The sequence below is a fragment of the Puntigrus tetrazona genome, chromosome 7 (assembly GCF_018831695.1).
Source record: "Puntigrus tetrazona isolate hp1 chromosome 7, ASM1883169v1, whole genome shotgun sequence".
NCBI classification, from domain to species: Eukaryota; Metazoa; Chordata; class Actinopteri; order Cypriniformes; family Cyprinidae; genus Puntigrus; species Puntigrus tetrazona.
In genome coordinates, this window is record NC_056705.1 from 12,858,832 (window position 1) to 12,885,308 (window position 26,477).

Consider the following 26,477-nt stretch of genomic DNA (forward strand, 5'->3'; position numbering starts at 1 on the left):
TCTGTCAAGCAGAGGGCCTCCTTTTCCCTTTTTGGATCATCCTTATCTGCAGGTTTTGTCCCCTTTGTACGGTCTTGAGGCGCCACGACAAGAATCCAGTGTTTTTGGCCATCATAAAAATGTCCCTGACAAAATGAAATTCAGAAAAAAATTCAAAACTTACCCTCCTTGAAAATGACAACATCTTAGTGTGACCGATCGTATTGGATAAGTGATGGTGACTGACATTTGTAACAGCCAATCAGCAGTAAGTGTGACCTATTTTAGAGCAGGTTGGCTTTGTTGGGTCATGCGTCACCTCGGCCCCGCCTTTTGGTTTTTTTGTTATGTTGACTTGTGTTTTAGCCTGTCTTTTCCTTTGTTTTCTGTCGATGGCCATGAGTTTAATGACTGCTGTTTATTCAGCTTGTTATTGGTATTACTGAGGATGCCGAATCCCAATTTGTGAATGCGTGCGAGCATACTTTTTCCGGTTTGGATTCTCCCTTTCGTCCTGGGCGATTAAATGCGCCGTTCCTGACGTTTTTTTCCTGTCGCGCCGTGAACTTTCGGTTACTCGGAAGTCTTAGTTGATACGGAGATCTATTACCCGCTACCTGCTTCCCGCTACCTGCTACCTGCTTCCCGCTACCTGCTACCTGCTACCTGCTACCTGCTACCTGCTACCTGCTATCTACTACTGATCCCTGTGATTGTGATTTGTGTTACTGGTTATTATTGTTTGTTTTTGTTTTGTTTAAAGTGGTTCTGCTTGAGGGCATCTATTTGATTATGGAGTAGCCGGTGCCCTGTGTGGATTTTGCTCCTCCATTGTGGAACTACAAAAATTGTATTCTTTTTCTTTCCTTTTTTATAATTTGTGTATTTTTTGTTTTGTTGGACATTTTGTATTGTTTATATTCAACAGTAGTTTGCCTTGGTTGAATTTGTTTGTTCGTTTCCTTTCCTTTTTCTTGTGACATTATTGCCTGGATTAGTGTGTAAGGTTTTGGTTTGTGTAATACACATTGCATATACTCATTTTATTTTTATCTTCTTACAGGAGCTGGGGTTCCACGGGTGCAGGAGCTTGAGGTGGTGGTGTCACTTCATCATTTGCTGTGGACACGTTTGTGTGTGCAGTGAGTGTGTCGGGGTGTGTGTGTGTGTGTGGAGGTGTAAGTGTGCTTTTGGCTAAATTCAGCACTGGTGATCACTCCCGTGGGTGACCTCAGCCCTGTGAGTTGGTTTCTTATTTTTTTTATGTTTTTGTTTTGGTAATTTAATACCTACATCCATTTTGGAATAGTTTGTGTATATATATATATATTTGTTTACAAAATTTTATTTGATTTACTGCAGTTACCATTGGAGAGTGCTGCCGGCAGTAGGTGATGAGGATTCAATGTGACTTTTAAATGGTGAAACAATTGTGAAAATAAATTTTGTACTTTCATGCTTTACTCACGTCTCTCGCCTATTCATATGAGAATTGAACCTGTGTGGCCAAATAGTCATATTTGAGCTAGTTCTATTTCCTGGGGGAGAACTCTCCAGGTGGCGTAGTCGGATTCGCTATAGGTGAAGGATTTAAAGTTACCAGCTAACATCTGTAAGGTGTGTTTTGCTCCTCTTCCTCCATGCCCTCACGCTACATTCTGGCGTAGTCGGCAGGATCTCGTTATGGTTTAGTGCAGAGACGTGAGTATTGGTTTTGTGTTCTCTTTCTTTTTTTTTTTGGTTTGTTTGTTATCTTTTGCAGGAGCAGGTGTTCTAAAGAGTGTTCATCCGTAGTGGTGAGTGATTTGTAATTTGCAGCTATGGATGAAGAGCTACGTGGAATTGCGTAGAATTGGTAGCCCAATTGAGGGCAGATAATGAAAAATTGCGACAAGAGCAAGTTCTCGTTGCACAACCTGGTCCTTCTAATGTTTCTATTCCAGCAGTGGTAGATCCTCCGCCTGCTGTCCCTAGTTCTTCAGTGACGGATCGATTTGTTTTTGTTCCACGAGATCGAAATTGTTCAAAATTTAATGGTAGATCTGGCATTATGATTGAGGAGTGGGTGGAGGAGGCTCAGACCTGCATGCGACTTTCGCCATCTCTCTGCTGTTGATCAAGCGTTTTTTCTTGTTTGATCATTTGGAGGAGAGGCGAGAGACGAAATTCGATATCGCCAAGGGACGAGAGAGGAGGATCCAAACAAAATTATTCAGGCGTTATGCGAATTGTATGGCTGCACTAGTTCTTATGTAGCTCTTCAAGAGTCTTTTTTCCAGAAAACAACAGGATGGGAGACTCTATTAGAGTTTTCCTAGTCCTGCTAAATCTCTGGGAAAAAGTAAGCGACAGTCGCCTCATGGTAGGCCAAGTGCAGATATTTTGTTGCGCGACCAATTTGTTGAACACGTTTCGTGGACGGTGCTCTTCGACGTGAACTAAAACAGTTTGTTCGCCGCCAACCTACTGCTATGTTGTTGGGCGTTCGTGAGCGTAAGCAATGCGCTGGGAACGGGAGGGTCTGCCTGGGGGAACGCGTGGTCGTAGCCAATCCGTACCATCTGCTTATGGTATACAATATGGGGTACAGGGACACCAGCACCTGGAAAGTAGTAGTGCAGCGTGTTCTGAATTCAGTGAGTTGAGAGAAATGCTGAAAAAGCAGCAACAGCAATTGAATCAATTGACTCAAAGTGTGGCTCAGATTCAAAATTTTCAACCACACTCTCAATTATCCGGCCCGACAGGTTATTTGTCGTCGATGTCAGCAACCTGGCCATTTTGCCAGGGAGTGTACTGGGGAACGAAGGCCTCCTCGTTTTCCACCAGCACGTGCAGATTCCGCTTCGGCGAGGGGTGTGCAGTCTGGGCAACCATCGGAAAACTAGTTCCCGCTGAGCTGCAGGGCCACAGCTCGGTCGGGGGAAGGACAGGCTCGAATGTTCTAACTGATGTAAATTTTATGTCTCGTTTTATGTCAACGTGTCCGCAACTTGTCGTATGTATGGGCGGGGTTAAGGTACCGTGTCTGGTGGACACTGGGTCTATGGTGTCCACCATTACTGAGAGCTGTTTTGTGCAAAATTTTGGGGCGTGGGGTCAGGAACAGCTTAGGTCGTGCCATTGGTTGCAACTTCGGGCTGCGAATGGCCTTTCGATCCCATATATGGGTTACCTAGAACTAGATGTGGAGTTGTGTGGGCAGGTGGTTGCAGGTTGCGGGGTGTTGGTGGTTAGAGACCCTCCTGGTAGTATGTGTGCTCAGGTTCCTGGGGTTCTGGGAATGAACATCCTGGGCCGCTGCTATCGGGAGCTCTTTGGCCAGCATGGCACCCGACTTTTCGATCTGCCCATGGTCTCACAGGCTCCCCTTCTGTATTTCAGGCTTTACAACATTGCCACCACATTGAAGTCCAGCCAGATTTAAGTCAGGGGGGTAGAGTCAAAGTGCGGGGGCGCCAGGCGTGTCGCATCCCCGGGGGCACCATGAAATTGGTTGCAGTAACCTGTTCAACACAGTACTCCGGGGTACTGTTCTCTTTGAGCCACCCGACTCTGGCCTTCCAGCGGGTTGTTGGCTTCTACTGCTTTGGTTCAGGTAGACCGTGGCACTGCTTACGTGCCCGTGGTTAATGTTAGCACAGCTGATGTGGTGGTATATGCTAGCACAGTGGTGGGTACGGTCAACCAGGTTTATGTGGTCAGCTTACCCCCAGAGATCTCAGAAGTTCCAGTGGTTTCGGCTAGGTGAGTACGCAGGTCGCACAGGCTGCCCAGTCGGTACAGGAACAAATTAGGGCTATTGATTTGTCTGTACTGTCAGCAGAAGACCAAGGCAAGGTGAGGGCACTACTTGAAAAGTATGCATCTGTATTTTCCATACATGAGGGTGATTTGGGATGTACCAGTCTCATTTCCCATGAAATCCCCCTTGATGGACGCACGTACCCGTGAGGCAGCGTTATAGGCGCATTCCTCCGTCGGAATACGAGGTCGTCAAGGCACACATTAATCAATTGATGGAAGCTCAAGTAATAAGGGAAAGCTGCAGCCCGTATGCGTCACCAATTGTCTTGGTTAAAAGAAAGACGGTAGCCTACGATGTGTGTAGACTACCGTCATTTAAATGCTAAGACAAGGAAGGATGCTTTCCCTTTGCCCCGCATTGAGGAGACACTAGACTCGCTGGCGGGGCACGTTGGTTTTCTACCATGGACCTTGCCAGCGGGTATAATCAGGTCCCTGTAAGTGAGGCTGATAAATCAAAGACTGCGTTTTGTACTCCATTCGGCTATTTGAATGGAACCGATGCCGCTTGGCCTTTGTAATGCCCCCAGCACCTTCCAGCGATTAATGGAGCGGTTGTTTGGGGACCAACAGTGCCAATCTTTGCTCTTGTATTTGGACGATATCGTAGTGTGTTTCGGTGTCAGTAGATCAGCATTTAGCCCGAATGGAGGTTGTCTTAAGCCGGCTGCTTAGGGAAGGCCTGAAAGCCAAGTTATCAAAATGCGCATTCTTTAAGCAGGAGGTGCAATATTTGGGGCATGTGATCTCCTCAGGAGGAGTCTCTACGACCCAGGTAAGATCGAGGCAGTTTTAAAGTGGCCTCAGCCCAATAGTGTTTCGAGTTATGTTCATTTTTGGGGTTTGCTAGCTACTACCGGCGTTTTGTGGAGGGTTCGCAAGACTGGCGGCCCCCTCCACAGGCTGGTGGCAAAGCTGGCAGCCCGAAAGGTCCAAGCATGGCCCTAATGAGTTTGAGCAGGCCTGGTCTAGTGAGTGTCAGAGTGGCTTTGAGGAGTTGAGGTATAGACTTACCACAGCCCCTGTGCTCGCCTATGCAGACTTTTTTCGCTTCCCTTTATTTTGGAGGTGGACGCTAGTCATGGGGGGCTAGGGGCAGTCCTCTCCCAAGAGCAGCAGGGTAAGGTACGTCCCATAGCTTATGGTAGCCGAGGTCTTAGGCCCACTGAGCGCAATACATCTAACTACAGTTCCATGAAGCTGGAGTTTCTTGCGCTCAAGTGGGCCATGACTGAGAAGTTTAGGAGTACCTTCTGGGTCATAAGTGTGTAGTCTATACCGATAATAATCCTCTTAGCTACCTGACCTCTGCCAAGTTGGGTGCCATGGAACAGCGCTGGGCTGCCCAGCTGGCTGCGTTTGATTTTGAAATCAAATACAGATCTGGTAAGACAAATCGAAAAGCGCGGATGCTTTGTCGCGTCAGAATCCCCGTGGCAGAAGTTCTGGACATGGGTCCAGGTGTGGTGGTTCCCACCTCATTGCGTCAAGCTAGCCGAGGGGAGGTGGTGAGTCAGGTAAATCAAATAGTATCCTTTCCTTGCTCTTCTAGGAAGGACATCGGTGACCAGCAGCAGGCTGATTCAGTTATCGGAGAGTTACTGGTGTTTTGGAGGCGGAAAGCACCACCAAGTGTTGAGGAGCGAAAGAAACTCTCCAGGTCTGCTGTGGTCTTGCTTAGACAGTGGGATCGCTTGAGGGAGATTAAAGGGTGCTTTATCGTCGTGTGTTTCGTCCAGACGGTGGAGAAGAGGTCCTCCAAGTGTTGCTGCCATCTGCCATGAAGTCTGAGGTATTGACACAACTGCACCAACAGCATGGGCACCAGGGGGTAGAGCGTACCACACAGTTGGTGTGGCAGCGGTGCTACTGGCCTGGAATGTCGGGGGACATTGCCCGCTGGTGCCAGGAGTGTGAAAGGTGTCAGTGTGCTAAGGGTGTTCAGCCTACCCCAGTTAGCTTCATGGGACATCTGTTGGCTGCACGCCAAACGAGATCGTGGCATTGGATTTTACTGTGTTGGAACCTTCGAATTCTGGGGTAGAAAATGTCTTGGTCATGACTGACATTTTTTCCAAGTACACCTTAGCGGTACCGACTAGGGACCAACGGGCTGAGACTGTGGCCCAGGTTCTGGTGGCTGAGTGGTTCGGTAAGTTTGGGGTGCGGGCGTATCCATTCCGACCAAGGCCGTAATTTCGAGTCCGTCCTCATTCAGCAGTTGTGTCGGTTATATGGGGTGGAAAAGTCACGTACAACCCCATACCATCCAGCGGAAACGGCCAGTGTGAGCGCTTTAATAGGACCTTACACAATCTTTTGCGCACACTGCCGTTATCTAGGAAAGGGGAGTGGCCGTCTTGTCTCCCCCAGGTGCTTTTCGCCTACAACACCACACCTCACCAATCTACGGGGGAATCCCCCTACTTTCTGATGTTTGGGCAAGAGCCTAGACTTCCAGTTGATTTTTTGCTTGGTAGGGTTGAAGAACCATTGGCAGGTAGTGTCCATCGGTGGGTGTTAGAGCATCAGAATCGGCTGCAGGTTGCTTTTGAGGGTGCTCGTGGGCGGTTGGAGGCCGCAGCCGATCGCCGGAAAGCTAGGTATGACCTTCAGGTGCGTGACATACCTCTGAGGGAGGGTCAACTTGTGTATCTTCGCGACTGTAGTGTGAGAGGTAGACATAAGATTCATGACCTCTGGAGCTCAGCGGTGTACCAGATCCTGAAGGCACCGAAGGAAGGGGGTGTTGTGTACACAATTGCTCCTACTACAGATTTAAGTAAGTTAAAGCATGTACACCGGTCTTTATTGAAGCCTCAGGTAAGAGGGGATTCCCTCCCTGACCGGCCCAATGTTCCATTGGTCGAACCTGTGCTGCCTCGTGAGGAGGAGTTGGATGAGGGAGACTTGTTTGTTTTGGTGTCAGAAGCACCACAGGTTATTAGTAGGCAAGCATCTCAAGAGATTCCTCCCCTGTCCCTCAGGATGCTGGTGAGGCTCAGGGAGCAGAAGATATTACAGAGATGATAGCTGATTTGCAGCCTGTAAGGAACCCTCCATTAGGTTCAGTGGTGATGGGTGAGAGTGTAGTGCGTAGGACGGGACGGAGTACGGCTGGGCAGCATTCTAATGTACATCATCTGCCACGGTCACTTGGTGTAGGCATAGTGTCCAGTATAGTTGGTAGTGCAGCGGAGGTATGGTTTCGTCCTTGGGATTGAAGGGCCTAGAGGGGCATTTCTTTTTTTTTTTTTTTTTTTATTAGTTCACCGTCGGGCGACGGTACAGAAGGTGGGGTGGATTGTGACCGATCGTATTGGATAAGTGATGGTGACTGACATTTGTAACAGCCAATCAGCAGTAAGTGTGACCTATTTTAGAGCAGGTTGGCTTTGTTGGGTCATGCGTCACCTCCGGCCCCGCCTTTTTGGTTTTTTGTTATGTTGACTTGTGTTTTAGCCTGTCTTTTCCTTTGTTTTCTGTCGATGGCCATGAGTTTAATGACTGCTGTTTATTCAGCTTGTTATTGGTATTACTGAGGATGCCGAATCCCAATTTGTGAATGCGTGCGAGCATACTTTTTCCGGTTTGGATTCTCCTTTCGTCCTGGGCGATTAAATGCGCGCCGTTCCTGACGTTTTTTCCTGTCGCGCCCGTGAACTTTCGGTTACTCGGAAGTCTTAGTTGATCTGGAGATCTATTACCCGCTATCTGCTTCCCCGCTACCTGCTACCTGCTATCTGCTTCCCGCTACCTGCTACCTGCTCCCCGCTACCTGCTACCTGCTACCTGCTACCTGCTATCTACTACTGATCCCTGTGATTGTGATTTGTGTTACTGGTTATTATTGTTTGTTTTTGTTTTGTTTAAAGTGGTTCTGCTTGAGGGCATCTATTTGATTATGGAGTAGCCGGTGCCCTGTGTGGATTTTGCTCCTCCATTGTGGAACTACAAAAATTGTATTCTTTTTCTTTCCTTTTTATAATTTGTGTATTTTTTTGTTTTGTTGGACATTTTGTATTGTTTATATTCAACAGTAGTTTGCCTTGGTTGAATTTGTTTGTTCGTTTCCCTTTCCTTTTCTTGTGACATTATTGCCTGGATTAGTGTGTAAGGTTTTGGTTTGTGTAATACACATTGCATATACTCATTTTATTTTTATCTTCTTACAGGAGCTGGGGTTCCACGGGTGCAGGAGCTTGAGGTGGTGGTGTCACTTCATCATTTGCTGTGGACACGTTTGTGTGTGCAGTGAGTGTGTCGGGTGTGTGTGTGTGTGTGGAGGTGTAAGTGTGCTTTTGGCTAAATTCAGCACTGGTGATCACTCCCGTGGGTGACCTCAGCCCTGTGAGTTGGTTTCTTATTTTTTTATGTTTTTGTTTTGGTAATTTAATACCTACATCCATTTTGGAATAGTTTGTGTATATATATATATATTTGTTTACAAAATTTTATTTGATTTACTGCAGTTACCATTGGAGAGTGCTGCCGGCAGTAGGTGATGAGGATTCAATGTGACTTTTAAATGGTGAAACAATTGTGAAAATAAATTTTGTACTTTCATGCTTTACTTACGTCTCTCGCCTATTCATATGAGAATTGAACCTGTGTGGCCAAATAGTCATATTTGAGCTAGTTCTATTTCCTGGGGAGAACTCTCCAGGTGGCGTAGTCGGATTCGCTATAGGTGAAGGATTTAAAGTTACCAGCTAACATCTGTAAGGTGTGTTTTGCTCCTCTTCCTCCATGCCCTCACGCTACATTAGTAAAACATTTAAAAAAAAAAAAAAAAAAAAAAAAAAAAAAAAAGAAGAAAAGAACAATAGTGCAAGTTCTGATCACAGATAATGACTTACATATCCACTCCTCCCTTGGGGATCTCTCGAGTGACAGAAACAAGGTGATAATTCCCAAACCATACTTCTGTTTTGTAAGTCGAAAGAAAGTAATTTGCTTAGAACTGAAACAGAAAAACAAACTGAAATTTACTTCAGGATACAGAGCCCTAAAATATTAGTCTACAAACAATTACTAGAGACCTAAAATATTAATCTACAAATAATTACTACAATTACACAGCCATGGTGGAATTATTTTTACAATAATTCTATTTATTATATTTTTTTATTATTTTTTTAAAATTGGGCTGCACGCGGACGTAGCGTGCAAGCCTGCAAACCCTTCCTTCCATGAAGAACGTTACATAACGGGGACAGCCTTTTATTAACATAATTTGTGCTTAAAGGCCTAGTCTCACAGAAGCACGGTGAAGGGAATCAAGCGGAATCTTCGAATTAAAATTGTATTTTTTTTTTTTTAGTCTGATGATAATCAATTTCAGTGGTAGAATTAGCCGAGGATGTGCATCGGAAATAATATTCCTGAACGCGCTTATGACTAACGTTACAGTAAATTAAAAGCAATAGCCATATGCGAGACGCCACGAAACACGAATCGAATCATAATAAAGGTTTTACATAATTTAACTTGTACAGTGGAATGATATGGTAAGTCACAAAAATCACGTTAGAGCTCGCTGGCTGTGTAATGATAGTTAATCATTAATAAAGTTATTTTTGATCGAACAAGATAAGCCTACGGTTAAAAATGATAAATACTTGAATTAACTTGTATGATTTCTCTCATTAATATGTATTAAGAAGTTAAAATATCAGACTTACCACCACACTTCGCACAGAGGTAAAATGGCGTCTGTCCGCATGTGGTCCGGTTCAATCAAGACGTTTTGTACGTAAACTGGGGTGTGGCTTAGTTAACTCTAAAGGAGAGTTAACGCTTGAAACGACGCAAAATAACTTTCTCTTTTAAGTTGGACACCTCTTTAACTCACAAGGCAGACTTTATAACTATTCCGATTTCTTACGGAAATATAATATTCCTGTGTCTGCCAATGAATATGCTGTAGTTTTCAATGCCATTCCTTCTGGTGTATCCTTTCTGTTGCTATAGGTACCACGTCCCCCTGGCCATGCGCTAACTCTCTGTCTTTAACTGACACGATGATCGGAAAGTGTGCTTCTCTGTAGACCAACAAAATATAACTAGAAAATCTGAGCTCTCTTCCAGAAAGAGATAGCAACAATCCCTTATGTAATTCCATACTGGAAAATTAAAGTGGAGAATACACCTTGGGAGAAAGTATGCACTCTGCCTCATAAATATCTGCTTACCAATAAAATAAAGGAAATAACATTTAAGCTGATTCACAAATGTTACCCTACTTAGATCTTTCTTAAGAAATATAAGTCCGATATTGAAGTGAAGCGCAGTTTTTGTGATTCATCTGAAGAAGACTTCATTCGTTTGTTTTGGCTGTGCACCTACACAGAAACATTTTCATCACATTTTTTAGCATTCATCCAATCTTATTTTGTGAGTGACTTTTATTTTTGTTTAAGAGATGCTTTCTTTGGAACATATGACTACTCAAAAGAAAATACAGGGAAATATTAGAGAATTCATTTGTGGTTTCTGTTAGCTAAATTTCATATTCATAAACAAAAGTTTACTGGCTCTAAACCTCAGTTAAAATTTATTTGGACAAATATATGGAAACTATAATCTGTGCATAAAACTGTATTCATCCTTTGTGTCTTAAGATGTACACTCATTGTTTTATGTTTTTTTTTTTTTTTTTTTTTTTTTGTTAACCCAGGCAAATCTGAATGTATATTCTTTTGTTAGTAGTGGTATTATTTTATTATTATATAATATTTATTATTATTATATAATATTATATATTTATTATTTAAAAAAAAGAAAAAAATCAGCGCGTGACTTTAGTGACGTCACCGAACTTTTAGAACGTGTCGCCCTACTATTTAAAGGATTCGAATTTTAGAACTCATTTTGTTGGTTGAAGTTTTAGTGTAGTGTTTCGCTGAGTGGAAAAAAACAACCTGTTGTAATGGGACTGTTTTCAAAACTAAAGAAAGCGTTTAAAGGGGAGCGTGCACGAACCCGACCCCTGTGTGCTGCTCAAATACTCCCCCGTCAGGCCGGAACGCCATCCTCATCCTCACGATGAGACGCCTGGTGCTGCTGCCGATGAGATAGGGAGAGAAGAGGCAGGGAGACCAAAGTTCTGGGGATGTCGCCTTCTTCACTTTTTCCGCCGAAAAGCTGGGAAATACAACCTGGCCAAGGCTGAGGAAGTCTGCCAGAAGGAGGCGGCATTGTATCGGAGACTTAATGATGGTAAAATCACAGACGATGATTGAAGTTTTGATTCAAGGGAGATTCTTTAATTAGGGAATGTTTTGATGTTTTTGTGTACAATTGAAAAAAAATCACTTGTTCACATACTTAAGATAGCACTGTCTAAATCGTCCATAATTGTTACTGAGCATTTTTTCCACTTCGTGATTAATATTCCATCTGTAGGTCAGACTTCTCTACAACAGGGATGTGTTGTTGTCGAGATCCATGATCATCAAGACCCTCCAGTCTCTGAAGTCCTCCCTGCTATAGAGAAACTGCTGGAGCCGGACGTCCCCCAACAACTGGATGTCAACATTCCAGCTAGTTTGAATGAAGAGGACAAAGTGGAAGAGCTGGCCAAGGGTAAGTTTACTGACATTATAACCCCATTCTCACTTTTCCGGTGAAGGGATTTAGTAGGCCTCATTGCCAAGCCTGACAGTAAAAATCTTGATTCAGAAACACATTCATGTAATGTAATTAAAAGGTATACTGTAATTTGAGTGTGCAATATTTTATTCATATTACTCGTGTTCCCCTCTTTAGATCAGATTTGTCTGCAGGATAATTGCACTGAAGACAATGAAGTGGAGGAGCAAGGCGACAGTACGAATATTAAATATATGAATATTAGTAGAAATGATAGAATGCGTATTTTTGCTAACTGCATTTGTTTGTCTTATAAATAGATCACGTATTCTGGCAATACGAATTGGGCCCCAGCTGGGCAAAGGAGGCGGTGGCTGTGTGTATGCAGCGACTACGCTGCACGGATGGCCTTAAGGTTTGATTTTTTTCTTTTTTACCTATGAAACCTTCCATACTTGTTTGGTATTGGTGACTGGAATGATCTCTGTGCACCAGATAATTGACTGTTCTAGCTTTGTTTGAACAGGTGGCTGTGAAGATTGCCGAAAAGACTCCAGATATGCCATATATCAGAATTGTGAATAGCTTGTGCTCTCTATAATGTTGCTTCTCAGTCGTTGTTTTGGTTTCTAGCGTCTTATATCATGTGAAATCTAAGAAACCACCTTCAACTAAACATCATGCTTTCTTTTAGCCTGGCCATCCCAGTCGCCTCCTTGGAGATTGGCCTTACACTCTTGGCCAATGAGGACCCCAGCGTTCCATACATAATCAAACTCCTGGATTGGCAGGACAACCCGGACTACTATGTCATGGTCTTGGAGCGACCCATGCCTAGCATGAGCCTGTTTAGTTTCGTGAAGGTCCGTCAAAGGCTCAGAGAGGGGCAAGCACAACATTTTATGTGGCAGGTCCTTCAGGCCGCTAACATTTGCTCTGCGTGAGGTCTTCCATAGAGACATAAAACTGGAAAACCTCCTGGTGAACCCAGACACATTGGAGGTTAAGTTGATCGACTTTGGATGCGGGCGAGCTCATGAAGGACACTGACTATGTGACCTTCAGTGGTAAGTTTTACGATTTGCTAGCAGGTCGTTTAGCTCCCGGAAACACACCTAGCTGTAGAAATGCATTAAATATCCAAACCCCTTTCTTCCAGGTACAGAAATATTCTGTCCACCGGAGTTCAGTATCAACGGCAGCTACCATGCAAAGCCGGCGACGGTTTGGTCTTTAGGGATCCTGCTGTTCGTCATGGTGTGTGGTTATTATCCAGACGACGAAGACCTGCAAAGAGATCAGCAAGAATACGTGGTCCGAAACTGATCTGTCAAAGGTAAGATCTTCATCAAAGATGACCAAATATGAAAGTATGCTATTTAGAAACGTGATATAAAAAAGTGGAACATACAAGTTCATAATCATCTCTCAACTTTTTGACCAGAATGCTGCCAGATGATTTGTGATTGTCTGCAGCGGATCCCCAGCAGAGACTTCTTCTGGAGGATATGCAGCTCCATGACTAGTTTATGGTACCAAGATTAGAATTTGCTAAATGTTGTTTTCTTTTTCATATTTGCTCCAAATGTCATGTATTAAGATAAATAACACTGATTTATGTTTTTTGTTTCAGGTCGTGGAGTAAGAAAAAACTCCTGCCCGTCTAGAAGTGCCTGGCACCTTGAAGTGGCATCATTTATATTTAGAATTTGTGTTAGATAAATATGTGTTAAGACAATTGTTTTAAAATATTATCCGAGATAAAGTATGATATAGTAACAGTTACATAAGTATAATATATTCTAAAAAAAAAAATCTGAAAAAAAAAAAAAAAAAAATGTACAGAAGTATAAGAATAGAGCAAGTAGATATAAGTATGATATTATAATCGTTTTATTTCGATGTTAAGTATTAAGATATTTGTAGTTGTATTAAGACATGTATTCAATGTGTTATATTACCAAATGCAAAAAAAAATAAATAAAAATGAATAAAATCAAAAAGAAAATACATTTATTCAGCACTACAGTCATCCATGACACAAACAATCAGTGTAGACTGTACAGAAATATTCAGAAATGTCAAAATGACATAACTCATGTACACTTCACACAAAAACACATCCCATGTTAGCTTGACAGAATTTTGGATTGGAGTTGAATTGAATCAAAACTGTGTATGCCATGTCGGTTGACAACACATACATTGTACACACATTACGACATTAGCCACTTCCACAAATTTCAGTACAACTGACTTGATTATAAAGCTGAAAATGTATGTATTCCTTTGTGATGCCAACTATATATTTATTTTGAAATGCTCAAAGAGTTTTATATATTTATATTAGTAATTCAGGTGATTCCAAAGGTTTTCTTTCCGTATATGAAATCCTGCTTAAGGTCACAGTTAAATCACCAGTGCTGCATCTTTGGAACAGGAGCCAAACATGATTAAATGTAGGCATAATAAAAATGACAAAAATTGAATAGAAACACAGAAAACATCACATCAAAATGTCATGTAGTTGCTGCTCAGTAGTGACATTACCACGATTAACAGAAGCACCACGTCCCAGCCATAAATGAGCACAGTTTTTACAGCTTGACTACATCCAAAGTTTTTTTCCCCCATTAATAGACCTGTGTCACGGTGTGTTTCAAGGAAGGAGCACTCGACGAGAATGTGACATTAACAGTTTTAATCTTCTACAAACAAACTGAATATAACGAGATCGGACAAACTGAACTGAAATAAACAGGAACTATATACACGTGACGTCCTTACCTGTCCATCATAACACATAACGCTTGATGATTTACAGTGTGGGGAAGGAACCAAAAACAATACTCACGCTGGCAAGTGACAAACATCAGAAACGAATACAATACGCAAGGATAGCGAAGCAAGTAGCGAGTACGAACAGCAACAAAATGGGGGGCTCTATACGCAACATCCCAGTGAAAGATCAAGTTACATACTTAGGAATTCTAATTAATGAAGATAAAATAACAGGAAGTAAATTCAATTGACACTTTAATAGCGAAAACTCAAAAGAAGTTTAACTCATGGTTGCAAAGAGCCTCATCAATAAGAGATTTTGGTGTTAAAACAACTCTTTAAAGTTAAATTCAACACTGGACCCAGTGTATTTGGTCCCACTCAGATTTGGTGATAAAATGACCCTTAAAAGTGTCCGATTTTCAGAGTAAAATTAACTGCGATTGGAGTAAAAAATTAACACTGCTCAACACTTTGTAGTGTTACTGCAATTTAACACTACAAGATATCCCATTCATTAAGTAGTTAAAAAATTAACTACAGTGCACTTTAACCAGAGAGTGAAATATTGACAAAGTCAGCGCTTACATCGTTTTCTTAATAGAAAAAAAAAAGAAAAGAAAACTGCTTCATTAACTAAACATTTATTAAAACACTGTCAGGCTTCAACACATACATGACATCTTAAAAACATCACATCTGCATAAAATGATAATAGGGCACTATATGCAGTACAGAATCTGTTGTGCCATATTTCACCTGAAAAGAACAGCTCATTAACATTCACTACTTTTAAAACTCTGTCTGGATGCAGTCTGACTGTAAATGCATGGAAATGGTTCTCAAAACAGAGGGTTTCCATCAGTATTCCACATAACAGTACATTGTCATCTTTCACAGCAATAGTCTTGATCTTACAAAACACAGCATCTCCAAGTTTCACCTTAACCAGCATAGTCTGTAAAATGTGAGAGAGTATTACACAGATTAAAGTGTGAAATGTTAAGTATTCTGTGAAATTCTGTTGCAATAGGTTGCATGGTCACCTCTGTTTTTCTAATCAGAATTGGTCATACAAGGTAACCAATTTACAATTGTAAATTACAAGGTAATTTAGCTTATTTTCTAATATAGCGTATAAACCCATAACACCAATAAAAATAATCGGCATTTCCCAAATAAACCAACAAAACTACATACACCAACTGCATCAAAATACAACACATGCAGTCACATTAGCACATTCAGTCACACAAAATATTCAAATTGTGTTTCATTACATTACTTAAAAGAGCTTACCTGTCGGTTTGGCGCGATGAGAAAACTCCAGTTCAGATCTTCGCAGGGGAAGGAAGGAACATTAAAAGGGTTGATAGCATGTTAAACAACTTGGTTTGGAAAAATAAAACACATTATGTTAGGAAATCAGTATTAATGAATCCAGCAAAACAGGGGTAAGTGGGACTTTACTACATTAAACAACAAAATGTTTCTCAAAGGTCCCTCTTCACTCTGGAATATTATCCCCGACTATATTTTCTCTAAAGTTGGTGGCCTGAATTTTCTACTGCTTTGCAATTGTAATGTTTCAAAGATCCCTATCAAACTTTCTCATTTTCATAAACGGATGTTCTTGCCCCTCATATACAAGCGTTTTCTCCACACGATATTATTTATGGAATCTGAATATTTTGCACAGTAAATTTTGAAATCCGGAAATCAACACCAATAGTGTTCAACACTTTCAAAGTGTACATATGGGAACCACCCACAAAGTGTTAACTCAACACTTTTAAAAGTGTTGCTTCTTACAACACCAACACAGTGTTACAATGAACACCGAGAGAGTAAAATATTAACAGCAATGAAAATAACAACACTGTTGTAGAGTTGAGTGCAGCTTTGTAGCAAACACTGGGAGTGTCAAAATTCTGACACTCTTCGGTGTTGGACTAACACTATGGAAAAATGGAAACTACGGTCTCCTCAACCTTATCGGAGTCATAGATTACACCATCCTGGTGCTGATAGTACACCTTTTTAGTAACAAAATGAAACACTAAAGGATGTTGCCTTTTTTCTCCTCTTGTTAATGGTCTCTATCCATTACACTATCAGAAAATAATACATTTACTGAAATAAACATCACTATTTAACTCCCTTTAAAACTTTATTCCACCACAAAACATTAAGCCATCAAGTCAGTGCCTTAAATATAACAGTCCAAAACTATGTACAATAGACTGTCGTTGCCATAGGACATTTGTAAATCAAATGGCTTGTAGAAATACAACTCTTCAGTTTTTTTGAGTACAAGACTGTTCTCTTGTGCAACAACATTGAAGGCATGGAGATGTTTGACAAACTCTGATTCCATACATGATGCCAACAAATACATTCCTCATTCAAAATCATAACTGACGCTGAAAACAAAATGGACCTTGGAAGAGTTCATCAATTGCGGCTAGTGAAGATGCCTGACAAGGGATGACCTTTTTATCCACCACAATGAAGAACTTGCTGATGATTTCTTTGCTGCTCCCTGAGGCAAGAATGTATGGCTGACGATTCTCTTCCATCTCAAGGTGTTCCTGTATACTCCGGCATGCCTGAATGAGGTGGGGGAAAAAAAAAAAAAAGATCAATAACGACATAGCTACAGCAATATTTATCATCATAAATATATATATAAATAAATTGAACATAGTAAAGAACAGGAGACAATCCGGGAAGAAAAGTATATGCAGGCTATTAATTTAAGTTTAGCTTGAGATCATTTATCAATTGATCCATTTCAGAGTTTACCTGATCAATTTGAAGTATACTGTATATAGCCCTCGTCACCAAGTGTCACCAGTGCAGTTACCAACTTTGTGAAATACCACAAGATCAGAATCAGAATCACTTTATTGCCAAGTACGTCCACTGACCTGTTTGCTCTGTAGGCAAACTGCAGGGGGTCCAGTAAGGGTCCTGTAAAGTCCTTCAGATAACCCAAAACCAGTTTTCCAAATGATTTCATGACCACAGACGTCAGAGCCACGGGTCTGAAATCATTAAGTCCATTAATTTTGGGTTTCTTTGGGATGGGGATGATGGTGGAGCGTTTGAAGCATGAAGGTACTACACACAGCTCCAATGATCTGTTGAAGATCTGAGTGAAGATGGGGCCAGTTGGTCAGCACAGGTTTTCAGACAGGCTGGAGTCACACCGTCTGGGCCTGGTGCCTGCCTTCTTTTGCTCTTCCTGAAGACCTGGCACACGTCATCTTAGCTGAGTTGAAGGGCAGGTGTGGGGAGAGGGAGATTACAGGAGGTGAGAATGGTTCCTTTTCAAACCTGCAGTAGAACTTCGTTCAGGTCGTCTGCCAGTTGTTGATTTGCCACAGTGCTGGGGATGGTGCCTTGTAATTGGTGATGTCTTTCAGACCTCTCCACACAGAAGCGGTGTCACTAGAGGAGAACTGAGTGCTGAAGCTTTTCCAAATAATTCCTCTTCGCGCTCTGATCTCCTTCTCTAGTGTGTACTTGGCCTGCTTATACAAGGCTCTGTCCCCAATCCATGAGCATCTTCTTTGGCTTGATGGAGCTGACTGAGTTGAGCAGTGAACCATGGTTTGTCATTGTTGTATGTTAAATAAGTCCTGGTAGGAATGCATACAGTATGTCCTCACAGAAACTGATATATGATGTTACCGTTTCTGTGAGCTCTCGTCAGATCTGTGGCAGCAGCTTTAAAGACAGTCCAATCAGTGAGAGAGAAGCAGGTTTGTAAATCCCACTCTGCTTCGTTAGTCCATCTTTTACAGTCCCAAGTACAGGTTTAGCTGGTTGGACAGGTAACGTGCTGTCTGAATTTTGGCAGTTCGGCGTGAGAGGTTGGCTTTTTAAAGTCCCGAGAAGGATTCAAACAGAGTCCGGGTGTTGTTGCCCAGTCTCTGTGATCAGATCGACGAGTTTTTGTAAAGCCAGGCTCACGTGCGCTGCGGAGGATGTAAACACACACCAGAATAAGCGAGCAAAACTCCGCGGCGAGTAGAAAGGCTTGCAGTTAATGAAGAGCGCTTCTACATCGGCGCAGCACATCTTCTTTAACACAGTTACATCTGTACACTACCTTTCCTTGATGTAAAAGCACGTTCCGTCGCCGCGCGATTTCCCCGTTAATTCGGCGACGCGATCCGCTCTAAACAGCTGAAAGCCCGGCAGACTTAATGCGTTGTCTGGAATCGCAGCGTTTAGCCAGGTTTCCGTGAAACACAGAGCAGCAGAGTTCTATTCAAATCCCTATTAGTCTGGGTAAGCAGAAGAAGTTTGTCCATTTTGTTGGGTAGAGAGCGGAGGTTCGCCAGGTGAAAGCTGGGCAACGGCGTTCGGAGTCCGCGTTGTCTGAGTTTCACAAGCGCGACGGCCCGTTTCCCCGTCTGCGGCGGCTGAACTACGATGTTCAACAAAACGTCCGGAATAATCAAAAACGGTGAAATGTTTTGTGGAGTGGTCTGCCGAATGTTCAGCAGTTCCTCCCTGGTAAAAACGATGGGGTTTGATAAACAAAAAACAGGAAAAACTAACAAAACAATACGAGCACTTGAGAGCTAAGCACTGAGGCTGCCATTCATGGCGCCATCTTGGTCAACAGCCTGAGAGATACTGATCTTTTGGGTTTTCTTTCTTCCTGAAGCCTGGGGTCATAAAGATGCAGGAGTAGAAGGAAGGAAGGAAGGAAGATATGTCACTGTCCCATTCTGAAAAACACAGAACACATGTTAAATGTTTACAATACAACAAGTCTGGTATATTTTAACTGCAAAGCCTTACTAAAAGTAAAGTTACTTCTGTACAACTCTACCTGGAGAATCCTGGGCTTCACTGCCTTCTCTGTTCAGATTGGAAGATGATTGCTTTGAAAGCTGTTGGCCACCTTTCCAAAAGTCTGGAAGCAGTTTCAGACCCAAAGAGGAGCGTGAAGTCTTGAAGAATCTACAGCAGAAGAAAACATGTCAAGAAATGACCACAGAACATTCAATATATAGCATATTGTTTCGCTTTAAATATGTAAAGAAGAAAGTTCATACCAATCCTTTAGTATCCAGAAATCAAGGAAAAACTGAAAGAACAGTGGTGGACCTCTCTGGATCATGGACAAGGCGCTGTCTGTATTCAAGCGTTGCCCTCATCTTCTGCATGATGACCTCACTTTCACTTGTATGATTCATCAAAGAGATGGCCTCTAGACTTTGGTCATTATCCAGCTGATCTTCATAGTAGCACAGCTGTCTGTCAAGCAGAGGCCTCCCTTTCCCTGTTTTTGGATCATCCTTATCTGCAGGTTTTGTCCCCCTTTATGCACGGTCTTGAGCGCCACGACAAGAATCCAGTGTTTTTGGCCATCATAAAAATGTCCTGACAAAATGAAATTCAGAAAAAATTCAAAACTTACCTCCCTTGAAAATGACAACATCTTAGTAAAACATTAAAAAAAAAAAAAAAAAAAAAAAAAAAAAAAAAAAAAGACAAAAGAACAATAGTGCAAGTTCTGATCACAGATAATGACTTACATATCCACTCCTCCCTTGGGGATCTCCGAGTGACAGAAACAAGGTGATAATTCCCAAACCATACTTCTGTTTTGTAAGTCGAAAGAAAGTAATTTGCTTAGAACTGAAACAGAAAAACAAACTGAAATTTACTTCAGGATACAGAGCCCTAAAATATTAGTCTACAAACAATTACTAGAGACCTAAAATATTAATCTACAAATAATTACTACAATTACACAGCCATGGTGGAATTATTTTTACAATAATTCTATTTATTTATATTTTTTTATTATTTTTAAAATTGGGCTGCTGTGGACGTGGCGTGCAAGCCTGCAAACCCTTCCTTCCATGAAGAACGTTACATAACGGGACAGCCTTTTATTAACATAATTTGTGCTTAAAGGCCTAGTCTCACAGAAGCACAGTGAAGGGAATCAAGCGGAATCTTCGAATTAAAATTGTATTTTTTTTTTTTTAGTCTGATGATAATCAATTTCAGTGGTAGAATTAGCCGAGGATGTGCATCGGAAATAATATTCCTGAACGCGCTTATGACTAACGTTACAGTAAATTAAAAGCAATAGCCATATCTGAGAGCGCCACGAAACACGAATCGAATCATAATAAAGGTTTTACATAATTTAACTTGTACAGTGGAATGATATGGTAAGTCACAAAAATCACGTTAGAGCTCGCTGGCTGTGTAATGATAGTTAATCATTAATAAAGTTATTTTTGATCGAACAAGATAAGCCTACGGTTAAAAATGATAAATACTTGAATTAACTTGTATGATTTCTCTCATTAATATGTATTAAGAAGTTAAAATATCAGACTTACCACCACACTTCGCACAGAGGTAAAATGGCGTCTGTCCGCATGTGGTCCAGTTCAATCAAGACGTTTTGTACGTAAACTGGGGTGTGGCAGTTAACTCTAAAGGAGAGTTAGCGCTTGAAAGCGACGCAAAATAACTTTCTCTTTTAAGTTGGACACCTCTTTAACTCACAAGGCAGACTTTATAACTATTCCGATTTCTTACGGAAATATAATATTCCTGTGTCTGCCAATGAATATGCTGTAGTTTTCAATGCCATTCCTTCTGGTGTATCCTTTCTGTTGCTATAGGTACCACGTCCCCCTGGCCATGCGCTAACTCTCTGTCTTTAACTGACACGATGATCGGGAAAGTGTGCTTCTCTGTAGACCAACAAAAATATAACTAGAAAATCTGAGCTCTCTTCCAGAAAGAGATAGCAACAATCCCTTATGTAATTCCATACTGGAAAATTAAAGTGGAGAATACACCTTGGGGAGAAAGTATGCACTCTGCCTCATAAATATCTGCTTACCAATAAAATAAAGGAAATAACATTTAAGCTGATTCACAAATGTTACCCTACTTAGATCTTTCTTAAGAAATATAAGTCCGATATTGAAGTGAAGCGCAGTTTTTGTGATTCATCTGAAGAAGACTTCATTCGTTTGTTTTGGCTGTGCACCTACACAGAAACATTTTCATCACATTTTTAGCATTCATCCAATCTTATTTTGTGAGTGACTTTTATTTTTGTTTAGAGATGCTTTCTTTGGAACATATGACTACTCAAAAGAAAATACAGGGAAATATTAGAGAAATTCATTTGTGGTTTCTGTTAGCTAAATTTCATATTCATAAACAAAAGTTTACTGGCTCTAAACCTCAGTTAAAATTTATTTGGACAAATATATGGAAACTATAATCTGTGCATAAAACTGTATTCATCCTTTGTGTCTTAAGATGTACACTCATTGTTTTATGGTTTTTTTTTTTTTTTTTTTTTGTTAACCCAGGCAAATCTGAATGTATATTCTTTTGTTAGTAGTGGTATTATTTTATTATTATATAATATTTATTATTATTATATAATATTATATATTTATTATTTAAAAAAAAAAAAAAAATCAGCGCGTGACTTTAGTGACGTCACCGAACTTTTAGAACGTGTCGCCCTACTATTTAAAGGATTCGAATTTTAGAACTCATTTTGTTGGTTGAAGTTTTAGTGTAGTGTTTCGCTGAGTGGAAAAAAACAACCTGTTGTAATGGGACTGTTTTCAAAACTAAAGCGTTTTAAGAGGAGCGTGCACACGAACCCGACCCCTGTGTGCTGCTCAAATACTCCCCGTCAGGCCGGAACGCCATCCTCATCCTCACGATGAGACGCCTGGTGCTGCTGCCGATGAGATAGGAGAGAAGAGGCAGGGAGACCAAAGTTCTGGGGATGTCGCCTTCTTCACTTTTTCCGCCGAAAAGCTGGGAAATACAACCTGGCCAAGGCTGAGGAAGTCTGCCAGAAGGAGGCGGCATTGTATCGGAGACTTAATGATGGTAAAATCACAGACGATGATTGAAGTTTTGATTCAAGGAGATTCTTTAATTAGGAATGTTTTGATGTTTTTGTGTACAATTGAAAAAAAAAAATCACTTGTTCACATACTTAAGATAGCACTGTCTAAATCGTCCATAATTGTTACTGAGCATTTTTCCACTTCGTGATTAATATTCCATCTGTAGGTCAGACTTCTCTACAACAGGGATGTGTTGTTGTCGAGATCCATGATCATCAAGACCCTCCAGTCTCTGAAGTCCTACCTGCTATAGAGAAACTGCTGGAGCCAGACGTCCCCCAACAACTGGATGTCAACATTCCAGCTAGTTTGAATGAAGAGGACAAAGTGGAAGAGCTGGCCAAGGGTAAGTTTACTGACATTATAACCCCATTCTCACTTTCCCGGTGAAGGGATTTAGTAGGCCCTCATTGCCAAGCCTGACAGTAAAAATCTTGATTCAGAAACACATTCATGTAATGTAATTAAAAGGTATACTGTAATTTGGTGTGCAATATTTTATTCATATTACTCGTGTTCCCCTCTTTAGATCAGATTTGTCTGCAGGATAATTGCACTGAAGACAATGAAGTGGAGGAGCAAGGCGACAAGTACTGAATATTAAATATATGAATATTAGTAGAAATGATAGAATGCGTATTTTTGCTAACTGCATTTGTTTGTCTTATAAATAGATCACGTATTCTGGCAATCACAATTTGGGCCCCAGCTGGGTAAAGGAGGCGGTGGCTGTGTGTATGCAGCGACTCGCTGCACGGATAGCCTTAAGGTTTGATTTTTCTTTTTTTACCTATGAAACCTTCCATACTTGTTTGGTATTGGTGACTGGAATGATCTCTGTGCACCAGATAATTGGCTATTTCTAGCTTTGTTTGAACAGGTGGCTGTGAAAGATTGCGAAAAGACTCCAGATATGCCATATATCAGAATTGTGAATAGCTTGTGCTCTCTATAATGTTGCTTCTCAGTCGTTGTTTTTCGGTTTCTAGCGTCTTATATCATGTGAAATCTAAGAAACCACCTTCAACTAAACATCATGCTTTCTTTTAGCCTGGCCATCCCAGTCGCCTCCCCTTGGAGATTGGCCTTACACTCTTGGCCAATGAGGACCCCAGCGTTCCATACATAATCAAACTCCTGGATTGGCAGGACAACCGGACTACTATGTCATGGTCTTGGAGCGACCCATGCCTAGCATGAGCCTGTTTAGTTTCGTGAAGAAGTCCGTCAAAGGCTCAGAGAGGGGCAAGCACAACATTTTATGTGGCAGGTCCTTCAGGCCGCTAACATTTGCTGCGCAGCGCGGGGTCTTCCATAGAGACATAAAACTGGAAAACCTCCTGGTGAACCCAGACACATTGGAGGTTAAGTTGATCGACTTTGGATGCGGCGAGCTCATGAAGGACACTGACTATGTGACCTTCAGTGGTAAGTTTTACGATTTGCTAGCAGGTCGTTTAGCTCCGGAAACACACCTAGCTGTAGAAATGCATTAAATATCAAACCCCTTTCTTCCAGGTACAGAAATATTCTGTCCACGGAGTTCAGTATCAACGGCAGCTACCATGCAAAGCCGGCGCGACGGTTTGGTCTTTAGGGATCCTGCTGTTCGTCATGGTGTGTGGTTATTATCAGACGACGAAGACCTGCAAGAGATCAGCAAGAATATCGTGGTCGAAACTGATCTGTCAAAGGTAAGATCTTCATCAAAGATGACCAAATATGAAAGTATGCTATTTAGAAACGTGATATAAAAAAGTGGAACATACAAGTTCATAATCATCTCTCAACTTTTTGACCAGAATGCTGCCAGATGATTTGTGATTGTCTGCAGCGGATCCCCAGCAGAGACTTCTTCTGGAGGATATGCAGCTCCATGACTGGTTTATGGTACCAAGATTAGAATTTGCTAAATGTTGTTTTCTTTTCATATTTGCTCCAAATGTCATGTATTAAGATAAATAACACTGATTTATGTTTTTGTTTCAGGTCGTGGAGTAAGAAAACTCCCTGCCCGTCTAGAAGTGCCTGGCACCTTGAAGTAGCATCATTTATATTTAGAATTTGTGTTAGATAAATATGTGTTAAGACAATTGTTTTAAAATATTATCCGAGATAAAGTATGATATAGTAACAGTTACATAAGTATAATATATTCTAAAAAAAAATCTGAAAAAAAAAAAAATGTACAGAAGTATAAGAATAGAGCAAGTAGATATAAGTATGATATTATAATCGTTTTATTTCGATGTTAAGTATTAAGATATTTGTAGTTGTATTAAGACATGTATTCAATGTGTTATATTACCAAATGCAAAAAAATAAATAAAAATGAATAAAATCAAAAGAAAATACATTTATTCAGCACTACAGTCATCCATGACACAAACAATCAGTGTAGAATGTACAGAAATATTCAGAAATGTCAAAATGACATAACTCATGTACACTTCACACAAAAACACATCCCATGTTAGCTTGACAGAATTTTGGATTGGAGTTGAATTGAATCAAAACTGTGTATGCCATGTCGGTTGACAACACATACATTGTACACACATTACGACATTAGCCACTTCCACAAATTTCAGTACAACTGACTTGATTATAAAGCTGAAAATGTATGTATTCCTTTGTGATGCCAACTATATATTTATTTTGAAATGCTCAAAGAGTTTTATATATTTATATTGGTAATTCAGGTGATTCCAAAGGTTTTCTTTCCGTATATGAAATCCTGCTTAAGGTCACAGTTAAATCACCAGTGCTGCATCTTTGGAACAGGAGCCAAACATGATTAAATGTAGGCATAATAAAAATGACAAAAATTGAATAGAAACACAGAAAACATCACATCAAAATGTCATGTAGTTGCTGCTCAGTAGTGACATTACCACGATTAACAGAAGCACCACGTCCCAGCCATAAATGAGCACAGTTTTTACAGCTTGACTACATCCAAAGTTTTTTCCCCATTAATAGACCTGTGTCACGGTGTGTTTCAAGGAAGGAGCACTCGACGAGAATGTGACATTAACAGTTTTAATCTTCTACAAACAAACTGAATATAACGAGATCGGACAAACTGAACTGAAATAAACAGGAACTATATACACGTGACGTCTTACCTGTCCATCATAACACATAACGCTTGATGATTTACAGTGTGGGGGAAGGGAACCAAAAACAATACTCAGGCTGGCAAGTGACAAACATCAGAAACGAATACAATACGCAAGGATAAGCGAAGCAAGTAGCGAGTCTGAACAGCAACAAAATGGGGGCTCTATCGCAACATCCCAGTGAAAGATCAAGTTACATACTTAGGAATTCTAATTAATGAAGATAAAATAACAGGAAGTAAATTCAATTGACACTTTAATAGCGAAAACTCAAAAGAAGTTTAACTCATGGTTGCAAAGAGCCTCATCAATAAGAGATTTTGGTGTTAAAACAACTCTTTAAGAGTTAAATTCAACACTGGACCCGAGTGTATTTGGTCCCACTCAGATTTGGTGATAAAATGACCCTTAAAAGTGTCCGATTTTCAGAGTAAAATTAACTGCGATTGGAGTAAAAAATTAACACTGCTCAACACTTTGTAGTGTTACTGCAATTTAACACTACAAGATATCCCATTCATTAAGTAGTTAAAAATTAACTACAGTGCACTTTAACCAGAGAGTGAAATATTGACAAAGTCAGCGCTTACATCGTTTTCTTAATAGAAAAAAAAAAGAAAAGAAAACTGCTTCATTAACTAAACATTTATTAAAACACTGTCAGGCTTCAACACATACATGACATCTTAAAAAACATCACATCTGCATAAAATGATAATAGGGCACTATATGCAGTACAGAATCTGTTGTGCCATATTTCACCTGAAAAGAACAGCTCATTAACATTCACTACTTTTAAAACTCTGTCTGGATGCAGTCTGACTGTAAATGCATGGAAATGGTTCTCAAAACAGAGGGTTTCCATCAGTATTCCACATAACAGTACATTGTCATCTTTCACAGCAATAGTCTTGATCTTACAAAACACAGCATCTCCAAGTTTCACCTTAACCAGCATAGTCTGTAAAAATGAGAGAGTATTACACAGATTAAAGTGTGAAATGTTAAGTATTCTGTGAAATTCTGTTGCAATAGGTTGCATGGTCACCTCTGTTTTTCTAATCAGAATTGGTCATACAAGGTAACCAATTTACAATTGTAAATTACAAGGTAATTTAGCTTATTTTCTAATATAGCATATAAACCCATAACACCAATAAAAATAATCGGCATTTCCCAAATAAACCAACAAAACTACATACACCAACTGCATCAAAATACAACACATGCAGTCACATTAGCACATTCAGTCACACAAAATATT

General features: G+C 40.7%; 4 long non-coding RNA genes across 4 annotated transcripts; 3 read left to right on the top strand and 1 right to left on the bottom strand.

Annotated features, from left to right (window-relative positions):
• Window positions 1–306: 306 nt before the first annotated feature.
• Window positions 307–1,442, top strand: LOC122349067. The gene is made up of 2 exons (XR_006251417.1): window positions 307–1,218; window positions 1,342–1,442. It is a non-coding gene; the product is annotated as an uncharacterized LOC122349067 (long non-coding RNA).
• A 6,607-nt stretch (window positions 1,443–8,049) lies between these two features.
• On the top strand, window positions 8,050–8,359 carry LOC122349068. The gene is made up of 2 exons (XR_006251418.1): window positions 8,050–8,136; window positions 8,259–8,359. It is a non-coding gene; the product is annotated as an uncharacterized LOC122349068 (long non-coding RNA).
• A 2,493-nt stretch (window positions 8,360–10,852) lies between these two features.
• LOC122348260 lies at window positions 10,853–11,608 on the top strand. Its single transcript, XR_006251291.1, has 3 exons — window positions 10,853–11,007; window positions 11,194–11,373; window positions 11,557–11,608. It is a non-coding gene; the product is annotated as an uncharacterized LOC122348260 (long non-coding RNA).
• Window positions 11,609–18,855: 7,247 nt separating this feature from the next.
• Window positions 18,856–19,432, bottom strand: LOC122348179. Its single transcript, XR_006251275.1, has 3 exons — window positions 19,236–19,432; window positions 19,010–19,140; window positions 18,856–18,905 (listed from the first exon to the last, which is right to left on the bottom strand). It is a non-coding gene; the product is annotated as an uncharacterized LOC122348179 (long non-coding RNA).
• Window positions 19,433–26,477: the final 7,045 nt, after the last annotated feature.